This window comes from Rattus norvegicus, chromosome 10 (genome assembly GCF_021556685.1).
Source record: "Rattus norvegicus strain SHRSP/BbbUtx chromosome 10, alternate assembly SHRSP_T2T, whole genome shotgun sequence".
NCBI classification, from domain to species: domain Eukaryota; kingdom Metazoa; phylum Chordata; class Mammalia; order Rodentia; family Muridae; genus Rattus; species Rattus norvegicus.
This window is the reverse complement of record NC_141543.1, coordinates 65,528,926-65,556,455: the sequence shown is the minus strand read 5'-3', so window position 1 is coordinate 65,556,455 and position 27,530 is coordinate 65,528,926. Positions and strand designations below refer to the sequence as shown.

The following is a 27,530-nucleotide window of genomic DNA, read 5'->3' as shown; positions in this document are numbered from 1 at the left end:
AGACTAAAGAATGTCACATGCCAGCCAGCAGCTCTGGGGATCTGTCAGCTGTCACAAGATAGGCTATTTGGTATACTTACTGAAGGAAAGAGTTAGACCCTGAACTGGACCCAGAGTAGCAACCAGAGAGAGCTGATGTCTGACTGCTGAAAGCAGAAAAACATGCCGATATCATTCACCCGCCAGAGAATTCCAGCGATGACTTATCTGGCTTGTTTCACGACTCAGGGCAAAGAGTTTTCTGTCTGTACAGTGGTAAGTACAAGCCCATGACGCCCCAGGATAAACAGGACATTCTTTCTAAGCATTTGTTGGCTTGGTGCGAAACGGTCGGTGTTATTTTATTTCTAAACAAATGCACATGTCTTATGTGACAGAGTTGTAAGGACTTGTAAGGGGAAAGTGTGAGACTTTGAAGAAGTCGGCCTTGCTGCTTTGGGCCTTACTCTCACACGGCCGGGAGGACGAGTCGTCCCTTTCTCTTGCCAACAGGTATGAGAGTATTTTGGTTGGATGATTATGAATAGATGTCAAGAACGAACAGTCTGGAGTCAGTCAGTGCTCTGACCTTTCTCCTTGGGCAAATTATGTGACTTAGCTGGGTCTCAGTTTCCTAATCCGTAAAACAAAAACTATGTATAATTGTAGGTAGCTGAGAGTTACTATCAGGTGTAATTGTGTAGTAAATGCTCATAAAGTACCGAGCACTTACTTAGAGGCTTTACGAAGAGTTAGGGCAGGCTGCAGCAGCAACAGATGAAAAGGCCTGCCTTTCAGTTTTGCTCAAAGATTTTCAATTTTTAAATACTTTCAAGTCTGTGCGCATGCATACGTGCATGTGTGCGTGCTCTCAGAAACCAGAAGGTGGTGTAGGACCCTCTGGCATTAGAGTTACATGCAGTTGTGAGCCACCTGACAAGGGTGCTGGAACTGAACTAAGGTCCTCTACGGGAGTAGCAAACATTCTGACCCATTTGCCATTGCCTCAACCATCCTCAAAGATTTCAGTTCTCAAGAGAAACACTGACTGAATGAAAGAGTCTAACAAGGGGATGGAGAGATGGCTCAACAGTTAAGGTCACTGCAGCAATCTTCCCGCCCCAGGCATCTCCAGTGCTGTGGTAGTAGGTATGTGCCACCGGGCTCTGTTCATACCCATCTGCCTTCATGTTTATAGCATTTGGTTGCCATATTAGCTTCCTTCCAGAAAGTTCTGATAGCCAAGCCATCAAGGAAAAACAGAAAATAATTGCTCCAGACCCAAATCCATTGCCCACAAACTTCCAGTAGGAGAGGAATTTCATGAATAAAATCTGAAGAGATTTTGAAAACTCAGGAGCCTTGTGTGAAACGGTCTTGGCACTGAGTGTATCTGTAGCCATGCTTGATTTCAGGCGTCCATGTTGTTCTCAGTAGAGACAGAATAGGGATTATAGGTGTGCACAACCATCCCCACTCAGGTTTGCATCTCGATCTTACGAGTTCATTCATGAGGGTGAAATTGTGACTAAAGCTTAGCTCTTTAAAAGGGAAAAATGAACAAACAAACAAACCACAAAATCCCCATCACTTATTTATTTAGTCATTTATTTGGGGCTGGGGGTGGCGGGGCTGGGGGAGGAAGGGGGGAGTCAGAGGACACCTAGCAGGAATCAGTTCTCTCCTACCATGTGGGTCCTAGAAACCAAACTCAGGCTGTCAGGCTTGGGCTTTGACTGGTTGACTAACTGACAGGTTGGTTGATCTGAGACAATCTCACCTAGTCCAGGCTAGCTTTGGGCAATGCCTTCTTCCTGCCTCTCTATTTTGCCTTTCCAATCTCAGAGGTCACCGGCTCCAGGAAGCCTGTACAGAGTTCCTCACCTAGTGTGAAGCCTATGCCCTTCAGCCAATTTGCATAGTGTCCTCTAGACTTTACTGGGGTTCCTGTGGCAAAGACATCAGTTCCTCTTTTACAATATCAGACATTGCCCAGTACAGGAAATGTGCCCGTTTTCTTTCTACCTCTAGAATTTGGCCTGGGATGCATAGTATTTACTAAATAAAAGTGTAGTGAGTTGACTAGCAGGTGTATTAGTGACACTGTTCCCTCTTGTGACAAAGTACCTGATGCAAACATTGTAAGGGAGGAAGGATTCTGCTCAGTTTCTGTGTGTTTGGCTCTGTTGATGACTATGTCAGTGGCAGGAACTTTAGGGGGCTCAAGAAACAGGGAGAAGTAGGAGGGACCAGGAACAGAATAACCCCTAAGAATTCCCTTCTAGTGACCCACTTCCTCCAGCCTCACACCCTAAATCTCTAGCACTTCCCAAAACTGCATCCTCAGCTAGGAACCTTGCCTTTAATGTGTGAGTCTGTAAGGGAGATACTTTATACCCAGATTGTAATGGTGGATACTACACAGTTACTTATTTATTTTAAAAAGATGGCTATACATAGATTGATAAAATGCCTACCTCGCATGCAAAAGGCTCTGGGTTCAATCCCCAGCATCACATAAAAAGCTGGCTGTGCTAGTATGTATCTGTAATCCCAGCAATCCCAGCACTCAGGAAGTAGACACAAAGGGAAGAAGTTCAAAGTCATCGTCAGCCACATGGCAAGTTCAAGGCCAGACTAGACCATTTGAGACCCTGACTCAAAGGAGTTGGGTGGGCTTCAATTGTTTTTGTTTTAACCCTTTATGTGAAGCCCTTCTTGCAATGTGACTTTGCTGTTTTACTTCATGGGGTGGGAATTTTTCCTCTTTCCATTTTATCTGAGATTTGCCAGTGGCACCTTAAGTATAGGCAGATGCTTAGAAAGTGTGAAAAAGACTGAGCTAGCCCAGTAGAAAGACCTTCTGCAGGAGAACAGTGCAGCCAGCCGCCCACTTAGGCCCGATTGGCCATAAAGTTGTTCATGACTACCCAGTCCCGATGTCGACACTAGATGATCTCAGACATGTCGATGACTCTAGGAGAGATCAGAAGCAGAATTCACCCAGATGACACCACTTGGATTACTGACCTGCAAAACCACGATCAAGTCTCGGAGGTTGGTGATTTGTAACACAGCAGTAGAAGCACTTTAGAAGAGCTCTTCCGCACAGATTCCCTCCATCTTCCCGCAGCTGCCATATCTTTAGTAGCCAGCTTTGGCTCTCCTTCTTCACACTTTATTTCATTTTCTTGTAGCAGATTGGTATGTCCCAAAGGGCCAAGTCTTTTTTTTTTTCTTTTCTTTTTTTCGGAGCTGGGGACCGAACTCAGGGCCTTGCGCTTGCTAGGCAAGTGCTCTACCACTGAGCTAAATCCCCAACCCCAGGGCCAAGTCTTTTAAAAACATTTATTATTTTTATTTTTATTTTATTCATTATTATCATTATTAGTTTTTCCCCCTCTGAAACAGGGTTTCTATGTGTAGTCCTGGTTGTCCTGAAACTTGCTCTGGAGACCAGGCTGTCATCAAACTCAGAGATCTTCCTGCCTCTGCCTCCTGAGTGCTGGGATTCAAGGTGTTTGACAGCCCTATCTGATTGATTCATCATCTCACACAAACTCTCCCTCAGCCCACTGCTGAAACCTTTGGCACTGCACTGCAGCATCCCTGTGACGTATTTACTCTGGAAGCCATAGATACATAGATAGGTATGTAGATACAGTTACTGTGTGTGTGTGTGTGTGTGTGTGTGTGTGTGTGTGTGTGTGTGTGTGTGTGTGTGTGTGATATGATATGTGAATTAATATTAGTAAGATTAGAATAAAAGAACTGGAGGCGTTGGAGAGATGGCTCAGCAGTTAAGAGCACTGAATGCTCTTCCAGAGGTTCTGGGTTCAATTCCCAGAAACTACATGGCAGCTCACAACTGTCTGTATCTCCAAGATCTGACAGCTTCACTCAGACGTATAGAACACCAGAACACCAATGCACATGGAATTAACATTAAAAAAAAAGGGGGGGGTTGGGGATTTGACTCAGTGGTAGAGCGCTTGCCTAGCAAGCGTAAGGCCCTGGGTTCGATCCCCAGCTCCGGAAAAAAAAAAAAAACAACTCAGATTCACCACAGGCAGAGACCAAGATATGTGAGATTAGATGACAAACTACTGTCATTAAAATAGTTAAACCTTATAACTTTGCTGTTTCCCAATAAATAGTCATAGCATGGGAGGACACGAACTTGTTTAACTATGTTTCTGGATATTTTGTTTCAAACAAACGAACAAAAAGTTCACTGGAGAGATGGCTCAGCAGTAGGAGCATGGTCTGCTCTTCCAAAGAACTGGGATTCAGTTCCCAGCACCCACATGGCAGGTTCCAGTTGCCTGGAACTCTAGTTCCAGGGAGGGGAGTCAGCACCCTCATACAGACATACATGCAGGCCAAACACCAATGCATATAAAAAATTAATAAATCATAAAAGAAAAAAATTTTAAATTGAAAAACTTAAAATTAGAGCTAGGTAACAGTGGTATCTAACCTCTGGAGGTCCAAGCCACTAAGGATGCTGAGGCAGGAAGATCACTTAAGTCCTGGAATTTGAGACTAGCCTGGGCAAAATCTGTGAGAACTTAAACCAACAAACAAGCAAGCAAACCCCCAAAACTCTCATCAGTGGATTTGGGTTAGCCATGGCAGCTGAGGCCCAGGAGGCATCCAGGAAAAGGGACAGAAAGACTGTAAGAGCCATAGAACAGGTGGTGGGGAACACTGAGTTCCAGGTATGACAGAGCTGTTTTACCCCTGACCTTACAAAAGCCTTGGTACTTGCACAAGACCTCCACAGGACTGGGCCTGCCATCCCCCTGTGAAGGAAAAGGGAGGGGAACAATCCCTCTACCTCCCTGGAGATTTATAAGCAGATAATGGTTAATAGGGAGGAAGATACAATTTCTTCAGGTTTCTATGCTCTTATAAACAAACTCTGGCCCATGCTCTTAACAAATAACACTAACCAAACTCACTGGGTCATACACACAGGACATGGGAGTAGGAGAGACTACCCAGGAAGAAGAGGTGGGTTTGGGTTTGGGGATTTAGCTCAGTGGTAGAGCGCTTGCCTAGCAAGGGCAAGGCCCTGGGTTCGGTCCTCAGCTCCAAAAAAAAGAAAGAAAAAAAAAAAAAAGAAGAGGTGGGTTAGTGCGAGACAGCAGAGGAGACAAGAAGAGAAAGGGGGAAGGCTGAAAAGGAAAAGGGGGCTGGAGAGATGGCTCAGCAGTTAAGAGCACTGACTGCTCTTCCAGAGGTCCTGAGTTCAATTCCCAGCAACCACATGGGATACGAAGTCCTTGTGTGTCTGACAGCTATAGTGTACTCAGATAAAAATAAATAAATCTTTAAAAAAAATAAAAAAGAAATCAAATAAACAAAGAAGAAAGAAAGAACTAAACAAACAAAGAAGAAACTATGCCAGTTGATACACACAGGGTCTATGCACTAACCGCTCAGTTGCCTTTCTTCTTCTTCTTCTTCTTCTTCTTCTTCTTCTTCTTCTTCTTCTTCTTCTTCTTCTTCTTCTTCTTCTTCTTCTTCTTCTTCTTCTTCTTCTTCTTCTTCTTCTCTTCTTTCTTCTCCTTCTCCTTCTCCTTCTCCTTCTCCTGCTTCTTCTTCTTCTTCTCCTTCTCCTTCTCCTTCTCCTTCTCCTTCTCCTTCTCCTTCTCCTTCTCCTTCTCCTTCTCCTTCTTCTTCTTCTTCTTCTTCTTCTTCTTCTTCTTCTTCTTCTTCTTCTTCTTCTTCTTCTTCTTCTCTTCTTTCTTCTCCTTCTCCTTCTCCTTCTCCTTCTCCTTCTCCTTCTTCTGCTTCTCCTTCTCCTTCTCCTTCTCCTTCTCCTCCTCCTCCTCCTCCTCCTCCTCCTCCTTCTTCTTCTTCTTCTTCTTCTTCCTTCTTCTTCTTCTTCTTCTCTTCTTTCTTCTTCTTCTTCTTCTTCTTCTTCTTCTTCTTCTTCTTCTTCTTCTTCTTCTTCTTCTTCTTCTTCTTCTTCTTCTTCTTCTTCTTCTTCTCCTTCTCCTTCTCCTTCTCCTTCTCCTTCTCCTTCTCCTTCTCCTTCCCCTTCCCCTTCCCCTTCCCCTTCCCCTTCCCCTTCCGCTTCCGCTTCCGCTTCCGCTTCTGCTTCTGCTTCTTCTTCTTCTTCTTCTGCTTCTTCTTCAGAACACTGACTGCTGGGATTATTACTCACTCCAGCATCTGGTCTGGGACTGACCACATAAGAGGAAAGTTCTGCAGATACTGATTTTTTGTGAATCATTCAACCAAAGAGTTTTCATTCTCCCTATAGATGACAAGTCTAAATGGGTACATTTTCCTTAATTTTTATTTTATTTTTTATCTTATGGCCTGGAAAAATGGCTCAGGGGGTTAAGGGTTCATGAATGCTTTTGATTCCCAACACCCACATCAGGCAGCTTACAACTGCCTGTAACTCCATCTTCATGGGGACACCACTCCTCTGCCCACAGCTCTGGCCTTTGTGGGCACCTGCATTCATGTACACACACACAGACACATAATTCAAAATAATAAAAATAAGTCTTAAAATAATATTGTGTGTGCGTGAGCATATTTGTGTGGGTATGCGTGTGGCGGCTCAAATGCAGAAGTGTGACACTTGTGTAGGTTTATATGTTGTAGCTTGCATGCAGAAGCACAGTGTTGTGGAGTTCTTGCTAGAACTTTTACACGGGTTCTGAGGGCTAGTGTATAGCAAGAACCTTTCTTCACTGAACCATCTCCACATCCTAAAATCTTCTTTTTTTTTCTTTTTACTTAAAAGTATTTTATTTAGTGTTTAGTTTTGTGTACATGTATGTGTGCACCACATGTACACCTAGTGCCCATGGAGACCAGAAGAGGATGTCAGATCCCTTGAGACTAGAGTTTAAAAACAGTTATAAGTTAATACTGTGGGCCTGGGGATCAAATCCAGGTCCTTGGAAGAGCAGCCCACTCTCTTAACTGCTGAGTCATCTCTCCAGGCCTCTTTTTTCTCATTACTAATAATTGAACCAGATACTTTGGCCAAATGCTCTACCACTGAGCTATACCTCCAGCCCTATATTTTTAAGTTTGTGTACTGTATTTTTTTTTTTTTTTTGCTTTGTAAACAGTAGTTTGATAGGAACATAAAGTTATGATGTCATTCAACTAAATAAGTCACCTTTAAAATATCTCAGCAGCGGGCAAACACATTCACAACATAATCTAATTAAAAGGTTCCAGCAGAGTTTATAGTAGGTCTGAAAGAATTCACAGATGCTTACTACATTAAATGTAAGTTCTCATCGAGCCTGTTAGCACAAGCCTGTAATTCCATCACTCTGGAGGCTGAGGCAGGATATCAAGTCTGGGCCAGTCTAGGCTGTGAAGCAAGAGCCTGTTTCAAACAAAGGAAGAAGAGAAGAAGGAGGTGGGAAAATAAGTCAGTTTTCCAAAAAAGTTACATATAAATTGATTGGATTTTCAACCAAATGCCTTCCAGATTTTTTTCCCCTTAAACAAAGAAAAGGCAACAGGAAGATAACAGATCTGATTTGATACAATTCTCTAAAGCTTTAATCGAGCCAGAAGGGATATTCTAAGGAACAGCACGGAGTGCTCAGGGACAGGTGGATACATTGTAGAAATTATAGAAGCCTGATCTTAGATGGAAATGACAGCACAAATCAATAAGGACAGGCCATGAGATTCAGTTGATGCTATCAGGAAACCTGGAGAAGAATGGAGTGTGATTCCCATCAACTTGTCCTTTTTCCCCACAAATAACTCTCTTCCAAAATAGCATGGAGAGGTCAGGCCTTTAAGAGATCAACAGTTCCTGAGGGCTCCTCCCGCGAATGGGTTAAGACCATTATAAAGCAAGCCTCATGCAGTGTCTGGTCTTCTTTGCTCCTCTGTTGTCCACTGTGAGAGGATGCTTTAGTCACAGTGCCTTCTTGGAAGCAGACTGGAGACAGAATGTACTAGATTCTTGATCTCGGACTTCCCAGCCTCTAGGACAGAGAGAAGTACGTATCTATTATTTATAAACAATCCAGTCTAAAGGATTTTGTTATAGAATTACAAAAGGAGCAGGAGAGCTTCATTATTTTTAGCCTGCACTACAGAAAAATGGCATGTGTATTTGAAAGATGAAAGAACACAGAAAAGCCAGGAAATCCACTAGAAAAGTAGTCAAGAGCCATCAGGGTGCAGTCCCTACCCAGGGACCTGCAAGTGTCGGCAGGCACGAGTTCATAGCAGTTCAAATTCACTGGTAATTAGTGAAATGGGAATGAGCATAGACATACCGTTTTATACTGACTGGAGGAACAAAAACAAGAGGCTTGGAAAACAGATACAGGAGAGAAATGGATGTCCTTTTGCCTCATCTTGGGAGCTAGAAGTGCTGGCATTGTGGGTTGGACCCTGCGCTTGTGGGAGCACAGCCACACCCAGCAGTGCAGGCACCAAGACCAAAGGCTTCTGGGAAACAGCCATCAGAAGGCCCCATAATTTCCTGCAGAAGGTTGAGGCATATTTGTTTGTGTAAACATACATGTAAAGGCATACTAAATTTGAATGTTTTTAAAGCATTGTTTAAAATTAAATTGTTAAAATTAAAAGAATTGTTAAACTTAAAAAAAAAAACCAGCACAAATAATTTTGGAGAAAACTCTGGCAGGAGGAGGGAAAGTCAAGGGAAGAAAGACACAGCAAGGAGTCAGAACCTTCTGGTAGCACAAGAATGTGATTGATCTCAGGAATCTGGAGCAGTGGTTCTCAACTTTCCTAACACTGAGACCCTTTAATACAATTCCTCATGCTGTGGTGACCCCAACCATAAAGTTATTTTGTTGCTGCTTCCTAACTGTAACTTTGTTACTGTTATGAATCATAATGTGAATATCTATGTTTTCCAGTGGTCTTATGCCCTGCCTTTGACAGTGTTGAGACCCAGAAGCTGAGAACCTCTGCTGGAGAGGCAAAAGACTGAAGCAAGTTCAAGGCCTGCTGGTTTCTATACTGTGTTTAAGGGCAGCCAGAGTTACAGAACAAGACAGTCTCAAAGATACAAAAACCAACGCTAAGGTTGTGACTCAGTGGGCAGAATGAATGTTTAACATGCACAGACCCAGAACTCAGTCCCTGATTTTGCATAAACTGTGCTAAGCAGCATATGTTGTTAATACCAGCACACAGGATCTAGAGGCAGGAGGATCAGAACTTCATAGTCATCCTTGGGTACATAGGGAGCTTAAGGCCAGCCTAGGATCATGAGGTCCTGCCTCAAATCAAAGTAAATAAACACAAGGGAGGGAAAGACATTTTCTTCAGTGCTGTAGCCACCCATAAGGTACCAATGTTTTTGTAAATACATCCTCACCCATGCTTCTTTCTAAAAATAATCTGTGATAGGATTCAGAGATGGCTCATTGGGTAGAAGGGTTTGCTGAGCGAGCCTGATGACTTTAGTTCGTCGATTCCCCAGAACCCACAGTGGAATGAAAAAACTTACTCCCAGGGTTGTCCTCTGATATAGACCTGTTCTCCCAAATCCTCCTACTGCCACCGTGTGTGTGTGTGTGTGTGTGTGTGTGTGTGTGTGTGTGTGTGTGTGTATGTGTGTGTGTGTGTGTGTGTGTATAGCACATGCTAAATATGTATGAGGCCCAAGGTTTGTGTGTGTGTGTGTGTGTGTGTATATATATATATATATATATATATATGGATTTAAAAGTAGAAGAAGGGGCTATAGAGATGTCTCAGCAGTTAAGAGCACTGACTGCTCTTCCAGAGGTCCTGAGTTCAATTCCCAGCAACCACATGGTGGCTCACAACCATCTGTAAAGAAATCTGATACTCTTTGGTCTCTTCTGGTTTGTTTGAAGAGTGTGACAGTGTACTTATATACATAAAAGAAATAGATCAATCTTTTTTAAAAAGGTAGAAGATGGACTAATTGGGGAAAGGAAAGGGGTTATTAGACTTACAAGAGTCAAGAGAGGGTAAGGGGATGAACGTGATCAAAATGCATTATATACATATATGAAAATGTCATAAACTCATATATATAATTAATATACAAAGATAATAAAATTAATTACAAAAACCAAACAACAAAATGAATAAAGAAGGGTTTGGTGATGGAACTGTAACTAAGCATTAGAGCACATGCTAAGTATGTATGAGGTCCAAGGTTTTATGCACATATACACACACAGACACACACACCAACATACACACACACTGACACACACACACTGATACACACACAGACACACACACCAACATACACACACACTGACACACACACACTGACACACACACACAGACACATACACACCAACATACACATACACACACACCAACACACACACAGATACACACACACACAGACACATACGCATGGAATGTTAAAATAAGTAAAGAATCATGTACAGACTATGTGCACTGTAAACCTTGGAATCTGATGAGCAAGTCTTAGTACACCAGAGAGACCCTGCCTTCTCTCTCAAGTTTTGAGACAGGGTCTTACTATGTAGCTCTGGCTGTTCTGGAATTCACTCTATAGACCTCGAACTGGTCTCAAACTCATAGAGATCTGCCTTCCTCTGCCTTCCTAGTGCTAGAATTAAATCATGCACCACCATGCCTGGCCCTCAATGGTTTTTTTTTTTTTTTTTTTTGGGTTCTTTTTTTTTTTTCCGGAGCTGGGGACCGAACCCAGGGCCTTGCGCTTCCTAGGCAAGCGCTCTACCACTGAGCTAAATCCCCAGCCCGCCCTCAATGTTTTTAATGCAACTTTGGAAAACACCCCAATGGAATTTCGTGAGGACTTTCTAGTAAAACTTTAAAAAGATAGCATGTGGTGGTCAGCTGGCCTACAGATATGAGGACAGACGAGGAACACAGCAGGTTCTAGAGCACTGTGTGGTTGGTGTAGGAAGACACAGGAGATGCAATAGAACAGAGAAGAAAGAGCTGAGGTAGACCCAAGGATTTATCAGAAGCCACTGGATGGATAGTAGTAGCATTTTGATCAATGGGTGGAATACTGGATTTGACAAACAAATGACACTGGAAATACTGACTAATAAGTTTCAGGGGAAGCTAGACAAACACAGAATAAGATCTTTGAAAGTAGACTTCAGCTGGGCACCAGGCATCAAGGTATATGCTGGGAGGCGGAGGCATGAAGATAAAGAGTTCAAGGCCTGCCTGAGCTACATGAGACTCCATCTCAAAAACAGGTATTCTCATAGAGATGGCTCAGCAGGGTAAAGATTTGCCATGACGCCCAAATGTTGCCCTTTGACCTCCACAGGTATGCAAATGCCATTTACCTCAATTAAAAAAAACATAATCTGGGGTTGGGGATTTAGGTCAGTGGTAGAGCGCTTGCCTAGCAAGCGCAAGACCCTGGGTTCGGTCCCCAACTCCAAAAAAAAGAAAAGAAAAAAAAAAGTGGAGATGCTTGGACTGTGTATGCCAGTTTTGCCTCTGATTAGTTTGTGTAGCTGCAGACAAGATACTTGACCGCTCTAACCTCTTCATATGAAAAGCAAGGTCAAAAAAAGTGACTGCCTCTCCTGCTTGTGAAGATTAAGAGAGATAATTGATGTGACAAATACAAAAACACACAGGATGAGATTCACAAAAGTTAGCTATTGTAATTCTGCTCTGTAGGACGTGGGAAACGGTGCAAAACGAAGATAACCAACATTCCAGAAGGAAATGAGAATTGTTAGGATCTTGGAGAGCAGAGGGACTTTCTAAAGTCCTAAGCTACAAAAAAGATGTAGGAGGGGCTGGAGAGATGGCTCAGTGGTTAAGAGCACTGACTGTTCTTCCAGAGGTCCTGAGTTCAAATTCCAGCAACCATATGGTGGCTCACAACCATCTGTAGTGGAGATCTGATCCCCTTTTCTTGTGGGCACGAAGACAGTGAGTGTACTCATATACATGAAATAAATAAATAAGTCTTTTTTTTAAAAATGTAGGAAAAGATAATAGTTCTGGGGGGAGGGAGCTTAAATTGAGAAAGCTTTTTTTTTTTTTAAATTTCCAAGACAGGGTTTCTCTGTGTAGCCTTGGTTGTCTTGGAACTAATTCTGTAGACCAGGCTGGCCTTGAACTCACAGAGAGTGAGTAGTGGTACCCTGGAGCTAGAGATATTGTTGTAAGACACTATAGGTGCTGGGAATTGGACCCAGGTCCACTACAAAAGCAATTTTTAAGTGTTCTTAATGTCGGAACCATTTCTCCAGCCCCAAAAGACCATTCTTATTTAAGATAATGTTTCTATTTTTTTATTTGTGTGTTTATATTGGTCAGCTGTGGCTGTCCTGGAGCTCATTTTGTAGACCAAGTTGGTCTGGAACTCACAGAAATCTGCCAGCCCCTGCCCCCCCCCCCCAGTGCTGAGATTAAAAGTGTGCACCACCATGCCTGATATGATAATGTTTATTTTTACCGAGTGTAATTTGGAACATTGATTCCCACACCTCCTTTTTTCACCTAATTCATTCCCATCAGCAGCCCTTGATCAGTAAGCCACTACCAGATTAGGAAGTAGAACAGAGTGGCTTAGACTGGCTAGTCGGAAAACAGCTTACTGCAGAGTCCATGGTGGGGCTGTGTGCAGTTTGAGGGACCAAAACAGATAGAAGTCCTCTGTCCAAGGCTCAAACCACAGCAGCAGCACAAGCTGCAAAGATGGGGCAGCTTGTTTCCAACCCGAATACTAACCAGGTCCGGAAGGGGAAGGCCTGGAGCAAGCCAGTTGAGAGGAGCAAGAGAAGAAAGCTGAGCCTCTTCAGCACAGAGACCTGGACAGAGGAAGAGTTTTCCAAGCAGAGTGACTGTCCCCCACTCTCCCTGAAGTGTCAGGGCTCACTCTCACTTTTCTCAGATTTCTTTTTCCTTACGCTAATTCGTTATATTTGGGCTATTTTCCAGTGGGGTTTTCTTAGAGCAACAAACAACAACAACAACAACAACAACAAAAAATTTGGACGGGGGGGGGGGGAGTTGGGAATTTAGCTCAGCGGTAGGGAGCGCAAGGCCCTGGGTTTGGTCCCCAGCTCCGGAAAAAAAAAAAAAAAAAGAAAAAAAAAAAACTCTGAGAAAGCAAGCCAGAGTTCCACATTTTGTTATTAATCCCCAAGATGAAATGAAGAGGGCAAATAGAAACTCTTTCTTTTCTTTTCTTTATAGTGCTGCTTCTGACCTCTATACGTAACCTTACAACTGATATTTTAAAAGTGTATTTACTATTATTGTGTATGGTGTGTATGTGCACGGGTTTGTGTGCAATGTGTACATCCATGTGGTATATGCATGAGGAGGTCGGGGACAACTTTGTGTAGTTGGTTCTCTCCTTTGATCTTTACGAGTATTCCAGGGATCAAACTCGGGTTCTGAGGTGTCCTAACTTGCTTCCTACCGTAAGAATAAGCACCATTACCAAAAACTAGCTGGGAAAGAGGGGGTGTATCCGGCTTGCTCAGCCACGTCACAGCCCATCAGGGGTAAGAGCTCGAGCAGGGCAGGAACCTGGAAGCAGGAACTAGAGCAGAAGCCCTGAGTGCTGCTTACCAGCTCCCTCCAGTTCTGTTTGCTCTACAGCCCAGGACCGCCCGCCCAGAGATGGCACTGATCTTAATGGCCTCCACCTTCCCACATCAATCGTTAATCAAGAAAATGCCCGCAGACTTGCTTACAGTCTGATGGAGGCATTTTCTCAATGAAAGCTCCCTCTTCCCAGAAGACTGGAGTTTGCATCAAGTCGACAAAACAAAATAACCCAGAACAAGTAAAACCAAAACAAAACCCAGCGCACAAAGGCTTGTGTAGCCTGTGCTACATCTGCTGATCCAATTTGCAGACCCCAAAGCTAACATTTTTTTTGAGTATTCTATATTCATACTAAGCATTTAATAATACCTTGTTAAAGCCAATGGTGGCACGTGCCATTAATCCCAGCACTCAAGAGGCAGAGGCAGGTGGATCTCTATGAGTCTGAGGCCAGCTGATCTACAGAGCTAGGTTGAGGACAGCCAGGACTACATAAAGGAACCGTGTTTCAAAAACCACTGTCACAACAAAAAGAAAACTGTATCATCTTGTCTTCATAGGAACATGAAATTAAAAATAAGATTTATGGGGTTGAGGATTTAGCTCAGTGGTAGAGCTCTTGCCTAGGAAGCGCAAGGCCCTGGTTCGGTCCCCAGCTCCGAAAAAAAGAACCAAAATAAATAAATAAATAAATAAAATAAATAAATAAGATTTATTTTTATATATGTGCATGACTTCTGTGTATGTGTGTATATGTTCGTGTGTGTGTGTGTGTGTGTGTGTGCGCGTGCGCGCGCGCATGCCTGCAGAGGCCAGAAGAAAGCATCAGATCCCCAAATTATGGAATAATATGGGTGCCTAGATCAGTAACCATTAGGAACTGCTAAGCTATCCTTCTGGCCCCACCAAACATATTTTACAAGAGGAAGAACTATCAAACTTCATTGTTTTGTAAAACACTCAAATTCATTTAGATTAAATGTTTACACAGAATAAAATTCTCTTTCAAAATGTTGTGTCCTTTAACCTCACACAGAATATGCAATTTTGTGAGTACCACCCCAATGAAGACATAGGACAATTCCACCCTTCCCGGCTCCTGTGTGTCTGTGTGCTCCATCCCTTATTTCTTCCTGAAGCTCCTAGCAACTGCTGACCTGATTTATGTCTCTATGGTTTTTTTTTTTCAAGAATCTTGTGTATGATGTAGTGGTATATTCCTGTAATATTAGTAATTGGAAGGTAAAGATAGATAAAGAGTCTGAACCCAGCCAGGACTGTGGAGTGAGCTTGAGGGCAGCCTAGGCTACACCCAAGGGAGATCTTACCTCAAAACAAAATCAATGAGAAAATCATAGAAATAGAATCATTAAGGCCTGGCTTCTATCGCTTAACACAGAGATTTGAAGCCTGATTGATGTAGGCTGGGTGTATGTGTATGAGGGAGCTGTCTGACATAGTTTAGTTGGTAAGAGTGTTTGCCTAGAATGCACAATGCTGGATTCCATCCCCAGAACTCCATAAGCCATGTGATAGGTGACACCTGTCATCCTAGCACTTGAAAGGTGGAGGCAAAAGGATCAGAAGTTCAAAGTCATCCTTGGCAACATAGCTAGTTCAAAGTCAGCTTGGGTAAGTGAGGCAGGGAGGGTGCAGGGGGCAGGTGAGATGACTCAGTGGGTATGGCTTCTTGCACTGAACACTCTCAAGTATACACAGACCCTGAGATTAACCTCCAGCACTACACTTGTGCGCACGAAAAGATTCACTCAGCATGATGTAGCACTCATTTGCTTCTCTCTATTGGAATTGGATTTCATCATATGACTGTATCACATGTATTGATCCATTTATCAGCTGACAGGTACTTGGTATGTTTACAGTGTTCGGCAATTATGAGTAAAGTTAGCATCAAGGATTGCACCAAATTGTTTCTGCAAAAAGTTTAAGTGGGAAGGATACAGTGGATTCACAAAAACTAATGCTATTTGAGAAAGCCATAGAAACCTACTAATTCATAAAGTAATTAAAAACTATATTTTTTAAGGGGGAGTTCAAATAGGGGTAGCTTTTCTGGGTGGACAAGGCTGCTCCCGAAGTTTCTGAACTATTAAACTAGAACGAAGTGGGCTACCTCTCTACAGGTTGGTTTGGGAGACACCAGAGAGAATACGAACTATTGTCCTCTCCCTTGCTCACTCACCGGAGCTAAATGATAAACCCCTAAATGATAAACGTTGGTTGCAGGGCCCGGAGAAATCAAGCTGGAATGGACCTGGAAATGCCCTCTCTACTGACCAGCTCTGAGAACATCAGAAGGTGCTAAGCAGGCTGCTGGGGAAGGGCATCCTTGGCTATAGCGTAGGTTCGAGACCAGCCTGGGCTCTTTAACACCTTGTCTCTGAAATAAAAAAGATGGCCCACAAAAGTGATGCAGCCGGTAAAAGCACTTGGTACACAGCCTGAATACCTGAAGAACTCACTTTATAAAGTTGTTCTCTAATTTTTACGTGTGTGTGTGGTGGCACCTGTGCTCTCCAGACACCACGTCATCCATACACAAAATAATAATAAGTCAAAAAAAATTTTTTTTTCGGAGCTGGGGACCGAACCCAGGGCCTTGAGCTTGCTAAGCAAGTGCTCTACCACTGAGCCAAATCCCCAACCATAAGTCAAAATTTTAACGATTAAAATCTGTGTGTATGAATCCTGCCTGAGTGTGTGTATGTTCACCATGTATATATAGACGCCATTAGAGGCCAGAGAGGGCACCAGATTCTGGGCACCTGAAGTTACAGTTTGAGAGCCACCATATGGGTGCTGGGAACTGAACCTTAAGGCTTATGAAGAGCACCCAGATTCAACACATTATAGATCTTCAATAAATAATGAACTGTCTTTTCAAAGATCCAAGTTATTCGACAGGGCAGTTATCCCAGCACTCAAGAGACAGAGGCAGATGGATCTCTGTGAGTTTGAGGCCAGCCTGGTCTACAAAACAAGTTCTAAGACAGCCAGAGCTGTTATACCTGAGAAACCCTGTCTCAAAAAATAATAAATAAATATTAATTAAAAATTAAAAGTAAAAAATCTAAACAAAATAAAATAAATTTAAAAACCAAAGCTAAAACCATACAAAAAAGAAAAAACAAAAACAACAAAACAACAAATCCAAGTTGTCCCTCCTCCTCCTCCTCCTCTTCCTTCTCCCCACTTTCTCTTCCTTTTCCCCTCCCCCCTCATCCTCCTCTTCTTTTTCTTCAAGACATGGTTCACTATGTAGCCCTGGCTGTTCTGGAACTCACTCTGTAGACCAGAATGGCCTCAAACACAGATCTACTGCTTCTGCCTCCTTATTGCAGGAAAGAACTGCATGTGCCATGGTGCCCAGCATAAATATAAATGCTTTTTTAATGCCAAGAAGAATGAGGAAAAAAATAGTTGCCAAAATTCATTACATATTGTCTCTTCTACCTCAAGTCAGAGTTTCTCTGTGTAGAACTGGCTGTGCTGGAATTTACTCAGTAGACCACACTGGTCTTGCAATCAGAGATCTGCCCGCTTCTGCTTTCCAGCGCTAGGATTAAAGGCTGGTGAGATGGCTCAGCAGATAAAAGTTCTTGCCACCAAGCCTGATGACCGGCATTCAATCCCTCGGACCCCACATGATCGAAGGAATGTTGATAACATTTGAGGCTGTTTTACCTTTGAATAAAAAGAATCCCGGTCCACTGCCAGTACTAGTTTATCAATTACTCGTTGTCCATAAAATTAGCTTTCTGACAGGTTTCCAAAGGACTTTCTGAAGCTGTCCACCAGAAAACCCGACTCTGCTGAAAGTGGGACCAAAGCTATAGCTTCTTGCTCCTCCCTTGCCCCAGAGTCTCGGTTTCTCTGCCTGTTTCTGCCTCTGCCATTAGCTGGTGAGCAGAATAGATGATGTGTAGCACTGGTTGGGACAATGGGGCTGATTCATGGCTTTGGAAAACACTAGGCAAACACTGGCCCTACTTTTTGCTGGGGACACTGCAACGTTCAGCTGAAAGCATCTTGTTTGGATTCCTCCAACCACTGGGTAAGCATCTAAATGAGAGAGGCAACATGGACCTCCCAGGATCCCCCAGGGAGTTTAAAACAATCCTGAGATAGCCCACAAAGCTTATGATCTTTGTATGGAAGCAGAGAGAGGTTATTCAAACAGCTGTTAACTTCATTAAGAAGCCTCATTTTAAGGTCCCAGAACAGGCATTTCTTTTTATGCCGGGATTATCTCCGGCTTTTATATTTGCATCCACTCTGGCTGGCTTAGCTTGTGTGTGGTGGCGGGTGGAGGGGTAAAGCTCACGTTTGGATTTGTGCTTCGGTTGGGTTTCCACAAGAATGCACCTTTAGAATAGACCAGTCTCCCCACCCCCACGATTCACCTTCTGCCTACGGATATCTGGTTGTTCTAAATGGGTTGGGCGAAACCAACCTATACTTAACTTCCTTGCCAAGGTATGTTGTAGATAATATGTATAGAACTCCCATGCGCATAAACAGAAAAGAAGTATGATTTTCTTCCCCCATGTGAAAAGGTGGTTTGGGGCCTGCACTCTTACTCCCTCTATGTTCTGTCACCAGTGGAAGGAAATGTGTCATTAACTCTTCCATATTCCTGGGGCTCGACAGTATTTACAACCTACACTAGAATCCCTCCCTTCTTCCCCTCCATGTTCCCCCTCTCTTCACCTCCCCCATTTTTGTGGTACTGTGGATTGAATCTAAGCTCTCACTAAGCGAGCGCTCTAACCCTGGGCTCTATCCCAAGCCAGGTCCATTCTAACTTAGGGTAATTTTTTGTAGTTGTTATTTTGTCGTCCCCTGCCCCTACCCCCTCAGAGCTAAGGACTGAACCCAGGGCCTTGCCCTTGCTAGACAAGTGCTCTCCCTCTGAGCTAAGTCCTTAGCCCCGGGTATTTTTATTTATTGAACTCTATTACAGCCTCGTTTGTTTTTTGTTGTTACTGAGAAGGATAACCGTATAATAGTTTTGCTGTTTCTTCTTAGTTCAGTTACACCAATACATTTTTACATGCTGAGCAATCCCAGCATTCCTACGGTAAATCATTCTTCATTATAACATTATTGGAATATGTTAGAATTAGTATGATAATATGTTACTTAGCACATTGTATTAATAAAAAAAATAGCTTAAAGTTAAGAGTATAACTCTGTGGTAGAGTGCAAGACTAGCATGTAGAAGGCCCTGTGTTTAATTCTCTGCACTGTCCCTCAATATGCATGTACATGTATTTATCCTCTTAGTCATTTAAAGTTGAACAGCTCAATACAATAATGTCTTGGCAACGGGTGTCTCAAGGAGCTCCATAGCCCCAGCCATTCAGACTCTTGTCTCAAAACAAAGCGACACAGAAGCTAACAGAGGGAGTCCCCCCTTTTTGAGACAGGGTCTTACTGTTTCACCTAAACTGGCCTTGACTTCATGATCTTTCTATCTCAGTCTCTCAAGCCAACCCTTTGGTTTTGCTGGTAGAGCAGGCTTGTCCAACCACACTAGATTTGACTTTTTGACTTGGCTGCCACAGAATATAAAAATGCAGCTCATGTTATTTTTACTATTGGCAAGTAATATGAATTTAGTAGGGAGTTTTGGCTTTTGCCTCATAAAAAGGGTCAGTGTTTCTGTATATGCGCATGCATATGGGTGTGTGTGTGAGAGGCGGGGACTGAATCCTTGGTCTCATCATCCTAGGCAAGTACTGAAGTACATCTCCAGCTTTGTTTTTAAATGTTTAAAAGCATTTGTTGTTATTGTTTGCGTGTGTGTATGATGGGGGGGGGGAGTTCCTGGTAGGCATGGGGAGGACAACTCCATCTTTACATGTGTTCTAGAACATGAGCTCAAAGACAATCGCCTTCACCCACTGCCCAGTCTCGAAGGCCTCGGGCTGCAAGTTAAAACCCAAGTGTTACCAGGTGGTGGTGGCACCCACCCATAATTCCAGCACTTGGGGGGGCAGAGGTTGGCTGATCTCTGACTTTAGGCCAGCCTGGTCTACAGAGCCCATTCCAGGACAGCCAAGGCTACACAGAGAAACCCTGTCTAGAAAATCAAAAAAAGAAACCACCACCACCAATAACAAATCAATACAGACTCATTTAAGTAAACGTTTAGGGGAAGTATATTTTTCAAAGCAAAGTCTTCAGTCTAATTTTTGATCAGTTTCTATTGGTAGAGTTACTCTTTCCAATCTTTTCTTTTCTTTTCTTTTCTTTTCTTTTTTTTTTTCCAGAGCTGGGGACCGAACCCAGGGCCTTGCGCTTGCTAGGCAAGCGCTTTACCACTGAGCTAAATCCCCAACCCCTCCAATCTTTTCTATTATTGTTTCAGTAACCTTTTGTTTTGTTTTGTTTTAGGATTTTTGTTTGCTTGCTTCCCCTTATTTTTGTTTCTGAGACAAGGTCTCATACAGCCCAGGCTGGTCTCCAACCCTGGCTGTATCAAGGATGACTTTGAACTTCTGACCCTCCTGTTTCCATTTCTTGAGTACTGGGATGAGAGGCCTGTGTCATCGTGGTTGATTTCCGTGGCTGGAATATTGACCATAGTCCTTTGCACATGCTGGTTAAGCACCTTTTATTAATCTCTCTCTAATGAAAAGTTTTATTTATCTATCAGGGGTAATTTTACTGTCTTTAAACAATTTTTTTTTCTGTGAATGTTCTTTTATGGTCTTGATTTTGACCATATGCAATTTTCCTATAACGTCTGGCCAAACTATATGGATTTTCAAATATACCCACCAAAGAAGATAGTCCTCGGGCTGGAGAGATGGCTCAGTGGTTAAGAGCACTGACTGCTCTTCCAGAGGTCCTGAGTTCAATTCCCAGGAACCACATGGTGGCTCACAACCATCTGTAATGGGATCTGATGCCCTCTTCTGGTGTGTCTGAAGACAGCTACAGTGTACTTATATATAATAAATAAATAAATCTTAAAAAAAAAAAGAAGATAGTCCTTAATTCTCAAATACTCCAGGGTAGTTCTAGCACACAGGACTGCTTGATTGCACTGCATGTCCTACTCATCCACAGTTTCTAATCACTCCATGTCTTCAGTAGGGCAAAGAACAAAGGGCAATAATTCCTTGGATTATTATTAGCCCTTTAGGTATTATAATGGTAGGCTGTTTTTCTGTTTTTGTTTGTCTGTTTGTTTTATTTTTTGAGACAAGGTTTCTCTGACTCTGGGGAGACACAAGGCCCATGTCTATTCTTGGCTCCTCACCCTCCCTGTTCAAAGATTTAATTATATACACTGTAGCTGTCTGCAGACACTCCAGAAGAGGGCATCTGATCCCATTACAGATGGCTGTGAACTACCATGTGGTTGCTGGGAATTGAACTCAGAACCTCTGGAAGAGCAGTCGGTGCTCTTAACCGCTGAGCCATCCTTCCAGCCCCACAAACTAATATATTTAACATGTGCAAAGTAACGTGGAGAGGAAGTGTATGCAAGCACAGATGACACAAAGTCTGTTACGACTTTGTAATGTTTAAACCTGCTAGGTGAAGTTCTACAACTTAACTGGTTTGTAGTATATATATTTGGAATTTGTCACGAACAAGAGGTGAGACAACACTATTATGATTTGTTAAAACAGTTGATTTTGTAACTGTATGTTTGTCTGTGCAGAGTGTATGTATGCCTGGTACCCAAGGAGGCCAGAAGAGGGCATCTGATTCCCTGGAGTTAGAATTACAGAGGGTTATCTTTATGTGGGTGCTGGGAATTGAACCTGGTCCTCTACAAGAGCAAGTGCTTTTAAGTGTGGAGCCAACTTTCCAGCCCTCAACAGGACTTTTAAAAAATTTCTTACAATCAAAAGGCAGGGTCTGGAGAGATGGCTCAGCAGTTAGGAGCATTGACTGCTCTTCCTAGAGGTCCTGAGTTCAATTCCCAGCAAACATATGGCAGCTCAAAACCATCTGTAATGGGATCCGATGCACTCTTCTGGTGTATCTGAAGACAGCTACAGTGTACTCATACAAATAAAAATAAAGAAACCTAAAAAAAAAAAGATCAACAGGCAGGGTCAAAATGAGCATGTTCTTTTTTTTTTTTTTTTTTTTTTTTTGGTTCTTTTTTTCGGAGCTGGGGACCGAACCCAGGGCCTTGCGCTTCCTAGGTAAGTGCTCTACCACTGAGCTAAATCCCCAGCCCCGAGCATGTTCTTTATTTTGTTTGTTTGCTGTTTTGAAACAGGGTCTCCTGAAGCCTAGGGTGCCCTTTAGCTCCTGATTCTCCTGCTTCTGCCTCCTGAGGGCTTTGGTTCTGTTGGCAAGTACTACTTGAGGCTAGGATTAACCCTAGAGCTTCCAGCATTCTAGACAAGCATTTTTAGCAATTAAACTGCATCCCCCAGTTTCCCCCTTAGCCATTTCCAAAAATCGATTTCATTTTAATTATTTTAAAATATGAAATACTTTACGAGCTTGTATGTCATCATCACACAGGGGCCATGTGAATCTTTTCTATATGGTTTCAATTTTCGTATATGTGCTGCCAAAATGAGCCAAACTTCTATTTAAAAACCACCTCCTTGGGGTTGGGGATTTAGCTCAGTGGTGGAGCGCTTGCCTAGCAAGCGCAAGGCCCTGTGTTCGATCCCCAGCTCCGGAAAAAAAGAAAAAAAAACAAACCCCACCTCCTTCACCCAGACTTAAGTTCTCCAAATAAGAGTTAACCCTTTATCCACTAGGTGCACAGCAACAGGCATGAAAGGAAAAGAAAACATAATTTATCCTAAGCTCGGTCTATGTGGTGACATCCCATTGAACACCACACATCCTTTTGTATTGTTTATATTAGTATTTTAAATCTTCGATTTTGTTATTATTGTGCATATGTCAATGTGGACATGAGTATGCCACAGAGTATGTATGTAGATTATAGGGCAACTTGTGGAATTGGAATTCAGTTTTCTCATTTTAGCTGTGGATCTGGATGATGGAACTTGGGTTGTTTCATCAAATGCTTTTACCTACTGATGCATTTTCCTCTGCCCATAGTTTATTTTTCTGTGTATATTTCATATATACTTAAAGATTTTGGATTATAAATGTTCCTGCTGGGTCCTCTGTGTCCCACTAAGCTGAGAGTTTGACTCTGTGAATTCCCTTACATTTGCCTTTATGTCCTTCCAAGGTTCATGACACATGGGGATGTCATGATGCTGAGAAGAATGACTGGTCTAGTTGGATCTGCCCACGCTGACATATCTATGCCTTGTGGAATTTCAAGTACCCAAGTTAATGAGTGAAAATCTCCTAGAGTCAGCCCCTGGTCAGTTGGGTCATGGTTCTTTTCTAAGTGGACTTTAACTTATATAACTTGCATTCCCCCAAGTTTCCTTCTTTTGTTAGTTTCTCTCTCTATTATTTTACACATGACATTGGACATTTTCCTATAAACTACAGAGGCCAGTTGAACTCTCAAAATAAAAGGGTTTTTTGATGAGTGATTTTTCTTTTGTGTGTTCATGTTCATATGTGGGGGTTTGCTTGCACATGTGTGTGGTTGACACCCACCTGACTTTTACCAGGGTGCTGGGCATCAAACTCAGGTCTTGATGTTTGAGGAGCAATCACTTTTCCTATAGAGCAATCTTCCTAGCTCCTCAGAACAAAGTTTTAACATTTTTAACCTTTGTAAACAATTTTTCCTTTGGTCATACTTTTAGAAGACATTTTGTTCTCTCCCCAGTAGCAATATTTTTGGAGTGTTTCTTCCAGTCAGCTTATTTACAGAATTGTTTAAAGTAACACTAATTTTGCTGCAGCAATCGAAACAAATGTTTCCATTCTGAAAATGTCTACTGGAAAAATAAAGATTTGTAATTCAAATGAATGGAGGGATTGTTAGATTGTACTTAGAAAAAAAAGAATGTTTATATTTTCCACAAGAAAATATAAACACTATTCAAAATATCCATTAGTAAATGTTTCCTGAGTAGGCCTAGGTTCTACAAAAGTCCTTATGAATTATGGTTGATGGCACAGATGTCTTAATTCTCCATTTTCAGTAGACAAGTATTTGTCAAAGTGGATATACAGTGTTAGCAGCTAACTTAAAATTCACAGGACTGGAACATACCTGCTTCACGTCAACTTAAGCATATAACATTGTTCATTGTTTTCTGTTCAGAAAAATTATAATCCAGGGAGAAAAATTTTATAACTTCCCCCAAAGGAGACTTACTGCTTTTTGAGGGATTGCTATGAAAATAAAATCTTTACTTATTTTAGTACATAATTATACAATATAGGTCATATATTTTTCTAAACATAAAAACATGATATCAAGGCTTAAGGGAGTTAAAGCTACCTATTTGTATTAAATTGGTGTTTATCAAGTGCTTCCAAGCACTTTTGTTGCCTTTTAGAGCATTCATTAAAAAAAAAAAACAAACTGATTCACGCATCTGATTAAATATTTATCAAGATACCAGGCAATATTAAATATTTTAAAAGATAAAAAATGAAAGGTGGGTGAATTCTTAGAATAAGGGATGCTCTAATTTTTTGAATATTTCTTGGCTGCTTTTGTATGGAAGTAGTAGAAGAATCAAGCCTCTATCTCATCCTGTCCAGATTTTAGACTACAGAATTCAAAAAACTGAAATTCTGGACATAATCTTTTAAAGATAGTTTGATTTAGTTTCTTGTGTTGATGAACTGATCCTTCAGATCATTGGCTTATGTTTTCCCAGACATTTCTAGGGATAAAGATAACCCATCTCAGTACAAAGAGCCTGGTTTTGGCACTAGACAGTAATGGTTACATGAGTTAGCTATGAAACCTCACCACGGAAGGATGCATTGACCTATGCAACATCTAACCTCACAAAAGCCTCCCGGATAAGTCTGCTCTAATATCTTTTTTCTTTTCTTTCTGTTACCAGGTACTCTACTATTGAGCTGTGTCTTCAACCTTTTAAAAATAACACATTTAAAAACATTTGAGTTTCCCAGGTAGTCCTCGAACTTGGGATCCTCGTTCCTCAAGCCATTCCATGCTGGAATAACAGATGTGTGCTTCTACCCAAGGTTTTCTTGCTATCATTTACTTTTTGAGGCAGGGTTTCTCTATGTAGCTGTCTGTCCTGGAATTCACAGGGTCGAGAAGGCTCTTGAACTTGGGAGAGATCCACCTGTCTCTGCCTCCACAGTGCTGATGTTAAAAAACACCGTGTCCAGCTGTGAATCATTGTTTTAAGATAGGGTTTTACTATGTGCATCATGCTGGCTTTGAACTTGTGGTAAGCCTCCTGCTTCTGTCTCAATGTTAGGATTACAGATGTGAGGACACTTGTTTATTACTATCGTCATTTTTTTTTTTTTAAAAGAAGGATGCTTCTGAGGCTTGCAGAGAACTTCTGGGCTCCTGCTATTCTCCTGCCTCCCAAGTAGCTTGGCCTATGTGCCACTTTGTTTGGCTACTAGGTTTATTTTATTCTGATACTGAGGCCAAAAAAAGAGATATGGTAACTTAGTCAAGGTCATATTCCCAGCAAGTGGTGACACCAGGATTCATACTGGAGACATTAACTCTGCAGCTTCCCAAGTGCATTGTACAATATTTACCTTCATAGAGGGAAATAATAAAATTGGTTAACCCTGAGTGCTGGGAAATGCAAGTGGATAATGAAGTAATCTCATTCAATACTTAAATATCCTATATTGAATTATTCAGAGCCCCAAACCTACACTTTCAAAAATCAAGTATCTCCTTGTGGAATAAATTGACCACAAATCCCTCAGACTTGTCATCAATATTTCAATTCACAATATAATAAAATACAGACATGTCTTGTAGGGAATAAAGTTCTGGGTCTTTCTGTGGACGTCAGTTTCCAGAATCTCTGATGTATACGTGTGACTAAGGAAAAGAATAGCTGAATCACATCTACGGGCGATTCCTTCCAATTAAAAATCTGTAACAGAAAGGAACACAAGGCAGTCCATCTGCCTCTTAACCTCAACAGCTCTTCGGCCCAAGCCCACCAATTTACTTTGGTCCTTTTGAGTGGGTGATGGGGAATAATTCCACAGGCTAAGGCAGAGAGGAAGCATCCTGATTTAGCTCCTGCTGCAGCAAGCCGGGGGGCCGAGATGCCAGTGCACCGGGAACCGCGGTTTGCCCCGACAGCGCAGTGACGGCTAAAGCAAAGCTAGAGTCGTGATAGGCCCCAACAGTCAGACGAGAGTCTAGAGCAAAAGAGGCTCTTCCCAAGGGAACAGGGGACAGAAGAGAGAAAAAAGCCGCGGACTGGGCGCAAGCTTGCCCACTGGCTCCGGTACAACCTCTAGATCAACCCGTAGAAGGGCGTGCGGCCCAGGGCCAGGCCCAGGCTCAGGCCCGGCCCGGCTCGGCTCGGCTCGGCTCGGCCCGCGCATGCGCCGCGGGCCCTCCGCGCCCCCCCTTTTCCTGGCGGGTCTGGGGCGGCGGCGGCGCGGTGACGTCAGGGCGTTGGGGCAGCTCCTGTGACAGACGGAGCTGGAGCGGCGGGGCGGCGGCGGAGTCCGGCGGCCGAGATAGCGAGTGAGGGAGCGAACGAGCAGCGACCCGAGAGTCCAGGGAGCGAGGAGGAGCCGGAGGGGAGCGCTCAGGCGCGAGCGAGAGGACGCGCGAACGCTGGGCTAGGGCTCGAGCCCCGGAACGGCTGAGGAGCCCGCCCGCGGCCCTCCCCTCCCCCTCCCCGGGACCGGGCCCAGCGCGCCATCCTCCCCCTCCCTCCCTCCCTCCCTCCTTCCTCCCTTCCCTCTCCCTCCCCCTCCCCCGCTGGTGGATGGGAGTGAAGGACGGAAGAGGCCCTGCGGAGGCGGTGGTGCAGCGCTCCGGTAAGGCGGCGACGCTCTACGCCCTCCCCTCTGTCTTTTCCATCGCGCTCGGGCGGCTGCGGGCCGGGCCGGCGGCCTGACGATGTGGCTGCGCCGGTCCCCTCCCTCCCATTCTCCCCTCCCCCTGCCGCCGCTGCCTCCTCCTTCTTCTTCTCCTCTCCTCGCTCTCAAAATGGCGGCCGCGACGGCCGTTGAGTGAGAGGCACCGAGGAGGGGGCCCTGGCCTGGGAGGGCGCTGCCCTTGCTCCAGTCCTCCGACCCTGGCAGCAGGCTACTTGGGCCGCTGAGGCTTCAAACCGTGGCCTCTCGGCGGCATCGCCCTCCTGCCGCCGTGACTTAGCAAGAAAAGTATTCTTGGGTGGGAAGGGCGTGGATAGCAGGTCGCTCTCTGATCTTGGGGAAAGGGCTCAGCCCTCCTGGGCCGCGGAAACGAACCCGCAGTCCCCACCCCTCCGCGGCTGGCGGCTCGCCGCCGGGGCTCCAGCAGCTACCAGGCCTTCCAGGCGTCCGGTTCTCCACTTGTCCTTAGGTTGGTGGTCGAACTGAAGAGGATGGTCGGCCGCGCAGGCCCTTGGCCCCCCGGTGCGGTAGGAGTCCAGGCTCTGCACTCACTAAAGATCTGCAGCATCCACCCACCGAATCGGGCAGGATTTTCCTTTTTGCTACTGACTCCTCGCACGGGAGTTGCCTTTTGACGTTGCTAACACTGAGCTAGTTCCTAGGTTCTCTGCCATTCCCTTCATCCCATCTCTCTACTCTATTAGGAAACGCCGTGACTATTTATTTACTGTCTCTAGCTTCCCAGGTGAGAAAAAATGTTTTTGAGACGATGGGCTTATTTTGATTCCTAAGAGGAGAAATTTTCACTATCTGAGATAGGAGAAAGCAAGGTGCTTTATTTGTTTTTCTGCCTGTTTTTTCCAGTGACTTAGCAAGAAACTCTTTGGGAGGAGTGCAGGAAATTTTCTGTTGAGGTTGGGTTTGGGTGTAATTCCTATCTTTTTTTTTTTTTTTTTGGTTAAGGAATTGTGCTTTTGAAGAAGAGTATCAGATTTGTGGTCTCATTCTCAATGGGCGATGTCATGTCAAGGACC

The 27,530-nt window shown here is 43.5% G+C and overlaps 1 protein-coding gene, 1 long non-coding RNA gene and 1 other non-coding gene across 14 annotated transcripts in view; 2 read left to right on the top strand and 1 right to left on the bottom strand.

The window, feature by feature from the left end:
- On the top strand, positions 1-25,413 carry LOC148002961 (uncharacterized). The gene is made up of 4 exons (XR_015631792.1): positions 1-255; positions 378-492; positions 22,742-22,879; positions 24,498-25,413. It is a non-coding gene; the product is annotated as an uncharacterized LOC148002961 (long non-coding RNA).
- On the bottom strand, positions 22,006-22,112 carry LOC120095365 (U6 spliceosomal RNA). The gene has a single exon (XR_015632540.1). It is a non-coding gene; the product is annotated as a U6 spliceosomal RNA (small nuclear RNA).
- A 671-nt stretch (positions 25,414-26,084) lies between the features above and the next one.
- Positions 26,085-27,530, top strand: part of Pafah1b1 (platelet-activating factor acetylhydrolase 1b, regulatory subunit 1) — a 58,981-nt gene continuing 57,535 nt past the window's right edge. For 5 of the 12 annotated variants that reach the window (XM_087574634.1, XM_087574636.1, XM_087574644.1 and 2 more), the window contains exon 1: positions 26,085-26,436. The gene's annotated coding sequence lies outside the window, so the exon portion shown is untranslated. Of the gene's footprint in view, positions 27,242-27,530 lie in introns of all 12 variants that reach the window. The other 7 variants (XM_087574639.1, XM_087574640.1, XM_087574643.1 and 4 more) reach the window with 3 other exon arrangements.